A 9,821-nucleotide genomic window follows, 5' to 3' on the forward strand; every position below is an offset into this window, starting at 1 on the left:
AAGTTAGTTCTCTGCTAGTTAAGTTAGCATTGACTATGACAGGGTATGAGTTATCATAGAGGAAGGCGTATTTGAGTCCAGCTGGAAGTTGTTTTAATTCAACTTTCGGTACTTTTTCCGAACCCCAGCTGTCCGATGCAAGAGGGTGTCGATCGACACTGTCTGATAGGTACCGATCGATTTTTATTTCGAATTCATTATCTTCTTCCTTGTCAACACGCGTGACTTCCTTATTGGCATCCATTAGTCGAGCGTACTCATTGGCTTTGTCATCAATACTGAAAATGTTTCTTTCAAGAGCCGTGAGAGTATTTTCTAATGGATCGTTAGAACACATTTCTATGAAAGCTTGGTCAACTGCCTCAGATAGGTGATCGACAAGGAAAGTTTTGCCATCGATCAAAATTTTCTTATCAGATTTTCCATGTCGAAATTTATTGATAAATCTCCGATGTTCAGACATATACGCCCTTTCCTAACATCAATGATTGCACCAACTGTGGCCAAGAATGGTCTTCCCAAAATAAGAGGATCTTTAGGTTCATGCCTATACTTTAGCACTACAAAATCTGTGGGTATATGGAATTCATTTATCCTTATGGGCACGTCTTTGAGGACACCTTCTGGAGTCCTAACAGATCTATCGGCTAGAACAAGAGTGATATTTGTGGGTTGGATTTTAGTTAACCCGAGGGCTACTGCAACGGAATAAGGTATTAAATTCACACTAGCGCCTAGATCACAAAGATATCTCTAGAACTGCTCATTGTGGATGTTGCAATCCAAAACAAAACTATCGGGGTCTGGTTGTTTAACTGGGATTCGCTCTTGAATCATAGCGCTTACTTGCTCAGACACTATCATCACACTCACTTTTTGATTGGAAGAGAAATTTGTATGGAGTCACTGAGTGGCAGCTCGACATTTAACTTGTCGAATGCTTTCTTGCATATAGCCTTTTCCAGTTCTCGTTTCGCTTTCATTTGGGTGGGAGGGAAGGGAGTCTTGGGTCTATATATCCTTGATACAGCTGGTTTGAAAGACTTAAACGGTTGGGGATCCGGATGGACAGGGTGTCGATCGACACTTTCAAGCTGTTGTCGATCGATACTATCAACAATCAGCGATTCGGCTTCCTTTTCATCAAGATCGGGTTGCACTTCTTCTAATCCTTCAACTTGATCTAATTCCTCCATTTCTTTTCTCTGATGTGGGGTGAGTCGTCTTCCACTTCTCAGTGTAATGACATTAACCGGATGTCTTGGATTAGTGTCAGTTCTTCCTGTAAAGAATCCTTCTTCCCTTCTGACAATCCCAGCGTAATGCGCAACTTGACTATCCAATTTCTTGAGATGAGCACTGAAACCTTCGAACTTCTCATTTAAATTAGAATACATGGTATCCAATCTTGCATCAAAATTCGCACTCATCTTCTGCTGGCCTTCCAGAACTTCTCCCATTATAAGTTCCACTCTGCCTTCGTGAGTATGTGCTGCCTCGTAACCTCTTGTAAAGCTCATGTTTCTTTGCTGATCAACAAATCTCTGTTCACGAGAGCCAGTCTAATCGATGAGGTCTACATTCTCTTCTTCATCTCCTTCACTTGAAAGGGCTGGATTCTCATCGGTAAATTTAACTTGCTCCTTTCCTATTACGAAAGCATGAACTAAATCTGATGTTGCTTTCACCTTAGGTATCCGATCTCCATTCGAATTCTCAGCCATCTTCCTCCTCTCAAGATCAGTCTTCTTGGCACTAGTACTAGTCGCCACATTTTCAATGAGCCTCGTAGCTTCTTCATGGCTCATGGTTTTGAAATTCCCTTGACTCGCAGCGTCCAAAACTACTTGGTATGTCCAATCAAGACCTCTGTAGAAAATATTAAGCAGCTGAATCTTGGGAAAACCATGGTGTGGGCGTTCAAGTTGGTAACTCCGGAATCTTCCCCAAGCATCCTTGAAGGGTTCACGGGCACCTTGCGAGAATTTTGAAATATTTTTTCTCGCTTCCCAATATCTTTCCTCATCGAAGAAGTTGTTAATGAAAGCGCTCCTAATCCCTTTCTAGCAAGTTAAGGATCCAGTTGGTAACTGATCAAGCCATATCATGGCTTCTCCTGCGAGGGAAAATGAGAAGATCTTGCAGCGACTGTAGTCATCGTCTAACATGTCTTCCAGCTTTTCGATGTGATCATTCGGATGTTCTGAATGGGATCCATGGAAAGGGTTTTGACGTACCAGGACAAGAAAATCGAAATTAAGCTCAGATCTTCTTACATTGTTTTTTGGTAGTTTAATTGTTGGCCTATTGGAATAGGTTCTGCCAGGATCTGAGTAGTCTTGCAATGGCAATGTATGTTCCTTCTCATCAAATAAAGTTATGTTAATTTTACCAGGGATTGCATCCCCCTGTTCATTAATGATTTGGTTTGTTGCGCTGCATGGTTGACCTTTCGGTTCTCCTAAGACTACTTCCTTATCACACAAATCGGCAAGTAAACACTCACCTGCTTCCGGCCCGGTGGTGTCAATCGCTTCCAGTAGCAAGGTGTCGATCGATTCTTTTATCGATTCATCGCTCGACGTGTCCATCATTCGTCGATCGATGTCCGTCCGAAGCTCATGCTTTTCTTCTAAGGTACATGTGTCAGCAGGAAATGAAGAAAAACTTCCAGCAAACTAAGTAACAAAATCTAGACTATATTCTAAACTTAATCTAATGGTAATAAGAAAGAGTACTCGGCAACGGTGCCAAATTTGATATCACTCAAATTACCCTAAGGAGTGATTTTACTCTCTCAAATAAGAAGTTCAGCTGTAGTACGTAGGGATCGAATCCACAAAGACTCTAGGATTACTCAATAGATTTGTAGTTTTCGAGGTAAAGCTAGATTGATATGTTTTTAACAGTATATAGACTAAGGTTTATTGAGAAAGGTAGTTGTTCGGTTGGTTGATTGAGGTTGTAAACAATTAAAGATAAATAGCTAGATTCAGGTAAATTCTCAGGTATGATATAAGTTGCTTATCTTGTGATTTATTAAAGATTTAAGAATAGTAGTTATTCACGAACTCAAACTTAAGTTATAATCTATCAACTCTCGTATGTATAGATTATTTAATGCTTAGACCTTGGAATCGAACTCTCTTATGTAATTCCTATGGGGGTGTCGATCGATGCTTCCTATGGATTTTCGATCGATGTCTCAAATTGATTGTCGATCGATATATCATATGGAATGTCGATCGATACTTACTCTAGCCAGCTTTAGCGAATGGGTTTGATGTGTTCTCTAACCACCTAGACCAACTTTCGTATGCGTCTAGCTAATCAGATCATACTGGTTTTATTCAGGCAACATGCCAAGCTCTCACTTGCGCCCATCAATCGAAGATCTAAGTTTAGGGTTATCAATCCTAAGTTTAGCAGTAAGAACAACTAGATGACGAACTAATTAAATCACCCTAATGATATCTTGCATGTTTGCATTGTTTTAGTCATTCATTCTTGCATATTTTGAATAATTTAGATTAGTATTTAGGCATCTTTAGGTTTCATTTGCATACATAAGTCTTTATTAGGTGTTGGAGTATCCTTTGGAGTTTTTGGAGGAGTTTTGAGACATTGTGGTCGAAAAAGGAGGTGAATTTGGACGAGTTGAGTATCAGAGCGGGCTCTCGCAGTGACCTAGAACACCCGCTCTACACAGAACAACACGGAGCGGCCAGCCGGAGCGGGTAGGAGAACCCGCTCACCATTCTTTGAAGACACGGAGCAAGGAGCTGGAGCTACCCTCTGTTACGGGGTAACCAACCCGCTGCAATCCAGAGCGACCATCCGGAGCGGGATGACGAACCCGCTCGGCATTCCTTGGTGTAACGGACGACATCCAGAGCGACCTCATGGAGCGGGGTCTGGACGCCGCTGCGAGACAGAGCGACCTGCTGGAGTGACTTGAGCAACCCGCTCGCCTTTTACCACTTACTCGAGTTTTTATGTTTTGTTGGGCTTTCTCAGATTTATTGACTGAGCCCACTAGGTTTTTAGAAGTCCTATAAATACTCTCTAAACCTAAAATTAGGACTTATCTTGTTTTCTATCTAATCAAAAAGCCACCTTTAGGTGAAAGATCTAATCTTGATCAATTTCTCTTGTGTTTACTTGATTGCTTTGATCATTAATCATGTTTAGACTTAGATCAACTAGTGATTTAGTATCTACCATGATAATGAGTGAGTAGTCATCTTTGGATTCATGGGCTAGGATGATTAGGATGATTAAGTGATGATCTAGAATGTTTTAAAGTAAATTAATATGTTTCCTTGCTTGATTGAGTGATCTTAATACTAATCTTGAGTTGGCCATTTTAGATTAGACCTCTAGACATTTCATTGCCCGGAAGGTGTTCGATGAAATGTCTGAGCCAACTCAACATGCTCTTAACTTACCCTACCAAAGGGATTTGATGATATGGGAGTTTAGAAATTTGAATGATCTGTCTTTAATGATTGCTTATTTGACACAAACCAAAGGAATTTGATGTTTGATCAATGAGAGTAAATGAGTTTTTGTCTTGGAAAATAACTTGCTTTGAATTGCTATCTAGACTTAGAGGAATGTGTTGATTGAAACCTTGTCATTTTAGATTAAATCGTACTTATTCGAAATCGAAATCCTATGCCTATGATTCCTCTTTTATCCATTTGATTGAATGTTGCTGTTTAGTTGTGTTAGAACCTTGTTAGCTTGATTGAATCACCTCATCATATTGATTGTATTTAGCTTAATTGAAAACCTGAATTCTCTTTGATTCAAAACTCTTAGAAATTGATTGACATCTTAATTACTATAATGATTTGATTATTGGACCCTTGAAAAGTCTATTTCAAATTGGCGCCGTTGCCAATTCTAAGTTGATTTTGACATTGAGATTTGGTCTTTACTTGAGACTAAGTCTTATTTTTCTTATATGTAGTTACTGATTCTCTTTCCTAGCCTTTTGTATCTCAGGTGCATGAACTTGCGGAGCAGAGGCCCAACAGACCTAGTTCCAAGAGTTGAAGACATTAGAGCACTTGAAAGGGAGATTGCAAGGAGGAGAAGAGAAGAGAAGAAGAGCAACAGGCTCACTTAGACAGATTGGGGTTTGTGATGGATCAACATCAGAATCAGCCTCAAGATGGAGAGGCTAATGGCCAAGGAGCAGACACCCTTAGGCCACAACACCCACAACGCCAAGCTAGAGCTATTGGCACCCATGATGAGCCCAATATCCATGGGCATAGAGATGGCATTAGAGCACCAGCTGTTGAAAACAACAACTTTGAGATCAAGTCAAGCTTGATAAACATGATCCAGAGCAACAAGTACCATGGTCTTGCCATGGAGGATCCACTAGACCATTTGGATAACTTTGATGAGCTGTGTGGAACTACAAAGATCAATGGTGTCTCTGAAGATGCATTCAAGTTAAGGTTGTTTCCATTCTCTTTGGGAGACAAAGCTCACACATGGGAGAAGAGTCTTTCAAGAGATTCAATCACAACATGGGATGAATGCAAGAAAGCTTTCCTCACCAAGTTCTTCTCTACTTCAAGAATTGCTAAGCTAAGGAATGAAATCTCTGGATTTCATCAAAGAAATCTTGAAGGCTTTGGAGAAGCATGGGAAAGGTTCAACAGCTACATCTCTCAATGTCCTCATCATGGCTTCAATATGGAGAGTTTGCTTAGTACTTTCTACAGAGGTGCTTTGCCCAAGTTTAGAAGCCAGCTTGATACTGCTAGCAATGGTTTCTTCTTGGGGAGAACTGAAGTAGATGCTTTGGAGCTTGTAGAGAATATGTCTAAGAGTGATTCAGTCTATAGTGATGAGCATGATAGAAGCAACAGAGGCAGTGGAGGTGATGATACAAACACAAAGAGAGAGTTGAAGGCTTTACAAGATAAGATGGATTTTCTTCTTTCGGATAGAGCCAAACAAGAAAAAGTAAACTTTGTTGGTGAGCAGAAACAAGAGGAGACAGTTGTGGTTCATGAAGTTGATGGACTAGAACGTCAAGAAGAGCTATGTTTTGTGAATGCTAATGGAACATGGTACAAGAAAAAGCCTAATTTTCAGTACAACAACTACCAACAAAAGCCCTTCTACAACAACCAACAAGGTGGTTACCAAGCTAGGCAAAACTACTCTCAAGGCTTCTCCTCCAAAGGAAATCAGTCTACACAAGGCCAAGCCGGATTTTCTACTTCTGCTCCACAAGAGAGTAGCATTGATGCAATGTTGAAACAGATCTTGGAATCCCAAACTAGAAGTGAGAAGCACATTAGATATGATCTGAAGAAACTTCACACCAAAGTTGATGGAAGCTACAATGACCTCAACAACAAGTTCCTACAACTCTCTTCTCACTTCAAGGCTTTGGAGAACCAGTTTCCCTCTATGCCTTCAACCTCCAAGATCCCAATGGGATCTCTACCAGGAAAATCAGAGCAGAATCCCAAAGTATATTGCAATGTTATCCTCTCTACTACTTCTGAGATTGAGTTGAGTGATCATGAGAAAGAGAAAGATCAGATTGAAAGACTCATGTATGGAACAGAAGTTGTTACCAAGGCTGAAGCACAGATTTTGGAGAAGGTTGAACACAAGAATGTGGAAAGGGTTGAGATACAAACTGTAAAGAAGGTTGAGAGAAAGGTTTTGCAACTAGTTAGACGCAAGGCTGAAAAACCGGTTATTGGGAAAGCTGTCACGCAATTGAAGGAGGTTCAGCTAGAAGAAGCTCATGTGGTTGAGCAATCACCTTATGGCAAGCACCCATTTCCACAAAGGTTCCTCACTAAAGCTCAAAAGAAGTTGATCTCCAAGTTCAGAAAAGACATGGGAGATGTAGGAGTCAAGCTTCCACAGATATCGAATATGCATGATGCTCATGCCCAAATGATACTTATCAAGGACATTCTAGCTCACAAAGAAGAAGTAGGAGAGCTCTTAAACATCTCTACTATGCAGCTTGATCCACCAGTCACACCAAAGTCTATTCCAAAACTAGAAACCCAAGGGAAGTTCACCTTGTCTTGCTCCCTTGGTAAGTTCACACTTGATGATGCTCTTGTTGATTCTGGTGCAATGTGAATGTGATCTCAATGGAGATGGTGAAGAGTTTTGGGATTGAGAACATGGAGCCAAACACATCTTCACTCATGTTTGGATACTCTTCTTCAACAACTCCATTAGGCTTAATCAAAGACTACCCTATGAAGATTTGAGACTGCACCATCCCTATTTATCTCACTGTTTTGAAGATGGCAACTGAGAAGAGAGTCTCATTGATCCTTGGCACACCATTTCTCACAACAGTAGGAGCTTGCATTGACTTTGCCAACAAGAAGGTCACACTCCTCAATGTGAACAAAGCTGTCTTCTACCCAATCAAGTCTCCAATGATGAATTTTGAGTATTGTGGAACCATTACTTATGGAGAACCTTGCATTGAAAAGCTCAAGGATGAAGTGATTGTTAGTGAGAAAGAAGGTTTTGATGGAGACTCCTCTAAAGAGATGTGTGATGAGCACTTGGAAAGTGCTACAAAGGAGGGGGTGAGTAGAGCCATAGAGGCTACTCATGACAAGAAGAAGATGATGAAACAACTCACCCTACTTCTATTGAAAAATCTTCACACATTCTCACTCTTCACCCAATAAAGTTCAATAATTAATGGTCCCAAATTTTTGGTTGATAGAGAATCAAAGTCAAGTAGACTTACCAAAGAATAACGAAATGCTATGGTTCTAAAATATGATTTTTTATTGAATTTTGTATTCAGAAGTAATTCGCGGGAGTGCAAGGGAAGGTTTAAGTCATTCTCAAGTGCAAAGGCCATCATCACTCCACAGCTCCAAGATGATCCAATCAAGCTTCAAGAGCTTCTCTCTCAAGTCCTCATCATCACTCTTGAAAGTGGGAAGGATCCTCCTTCTCTACTCTCCGCTTGAGGTACCACTACAACCTTTCCATTGTATATACCAGTTTTTCTTTGCATTTATTCTTTCTTTTGGGTATCTCTTTCAACTTATTAAAACTGTGTGAACTAATTTTGGGGGAGGTACCAAGTATTTAATCATGTTTGCTTTGATGATATTGCATTGAGTCTTGTATTGTACATACATATTTGCATAGAAAAACCAATAAAATTTGATAATTTTGAAAAACACAAAAAGAAGCATGTAGTTGCATCACTTGCATTTTTAGGATTGAGTCTAGAGCATATAGGTTGCATTCATGAATAGGGAGAAACCTTGTAAAGAAAACATGTCTAGAACTCAATTTCACATCCTAGCTAAACATATCAAGTAGCTTAAGCATCTCTTGGAAAAGCTTGTAAGCTTCGAGCCTTGAAAACTCTTCTTGAAACATGTTGCTTGCTTGATGATTGACATTGTTCTTGAAACCAATTCCAAATGAACTAAGCCTTAATGAACTTAATTTCTCTTGCATATGGACATTTGCATACTTGATCATGGATATTATACACATTTGGGTTATCTTTCTCTCTTTGTACCAATCTTTGTTAACCCAAATGGCACTCCATACCCATTAACCCTCACCATTTTTTGAAGCCAACATTAATTTGCTTGAGTGAGGCATTTTATTGATAGCATGTCATGTGAAAAATCTTGAGAGTATTAGGAGCGACAATGGGGTTGTTCTCATCTTTGGCTAGCATTAGGACTTCATTTGAGCTAGCCTCTAGGATGGTTTTTAGGTTTGTGAGCTTAAATTCTTTTGATCTTGGGAATGAGAGAGATTGAATGAAAGAAATGAACCAAAAAGAATGCTTAAAGAAAAGAAACCCCTAGGGACAAAGAAAGTTAGAAAAGAGAAGCTCAAGAGTATAAATAGAACCCCCTACCAAATTAAAAAAAAAAAAAAAAAAAAAAAAAAAAAGAGGGAAAAAGAAAAGAGCTGAGCCAAAAAGATTGAGTCCCTAGTTGGTTTAAAGAAAAGAGTGTTCATTGGGTGAGAGATGAAAGTGGGTGTATTTTGGGTTTGGGAATGAAGAAAAAGATGGGTAGAACTTGATACTACTTAAGAAAATAGTAGAATGATGAGAACAAGGCATTGTATGCATGAATTGCTTCTTTTCTTAGATAAATTTTGCATAATGATCTTGCTCATATTCTTGAGTGTAAGCAACTATAAATAATGCAATTGAAACCCATTTTTCTTCACATTAGACCACTTTTTCTCACCAAACCAAATGATTGAGATCAAATATCCATTTGCAAGAATTCACTTTGTGTGTGTGTGTGTGTGAATGAATGTGAGAGTTGGTTAACGAACTTGTTGGTTGAATGGCATCACAACTTGTATAGAGATAAAAGAGTTTTGATAGGCCTTGAGAAACTATAGTGCACTAAGAGATTTGTTCATGCTATTAGCTATGTTTTACTTGTGGACAAGTAAAGGACTAGTGTGGGGGAGTTGATATCTTGCATATTTGCATTGTTTTAGTCATTCATTCTTGCATATTTTGAATCATTTAGAATAGTATTTAGGCATCTTTAGGTTTCATTTGCATACATAAGTCTTTATTAGGTGTTGGAGTATCCTTTAGAGTTTTTGGAGAAGTTTGGAGACATTGTGGTCCAAAAAGGGGGTGAATTATGATCATTGGACGAGTTGAGTATCAGAGCAGGCTCTCGCAGCAACCTAGAGCACCCGCTCTACACAGAACAACACGGAGCGGCCAACCGGAGCGGGTAGGAGAACCCGCTCGCCATTCTTTGAAGACACGGAGCAAGGAGCTGGAGCGACCC

General features: G+C 39.6%; 2 non-coding genes across 2 annotated transcripts; one reads left to right on the forward strand and one right to left on the reverse strand.

The window, feature by feature from the left end:
- Positions 1 to 1,902: 1,902 nt before the first annotated feature.
- Positions 1,903 to 2,008, forward strand: LOC125584845. Its single transcript, XR_007321752.1, has one exon. It is a non-coding gene; the product is annotated as a small nucleolar RNA R71 (small nucleolar RNA).
- Positions 2,009 to 5,604: 3,596 nt separating this feature from the next.
- LOC125584643 lies at positions 5,605 to 5,711 on the reverse strand. Its single transcript, XR_007321553.1, has one exon. It is a non-coding gene; the product is annotated as a small nucleolar RNA R71 (small nucleolar RNA).
- Between the last annotated feature and the right edge of the window lie 4,110 nt (positions 5,712 to 9,821).

This window comes from Brassica napus, chromosome C3 (genome assembly GCF_020379485.1).
Source record: "Brassica napus cultivar Da-Ae chromosome C3, Da-Ae, whole genome shotgun sequence".
NCBI lineage: Eukaryota > Viridiplantae > Streptophyta > Magnoliopsida > Brassicales > Brassicaceae > Brassica > Brassica napus.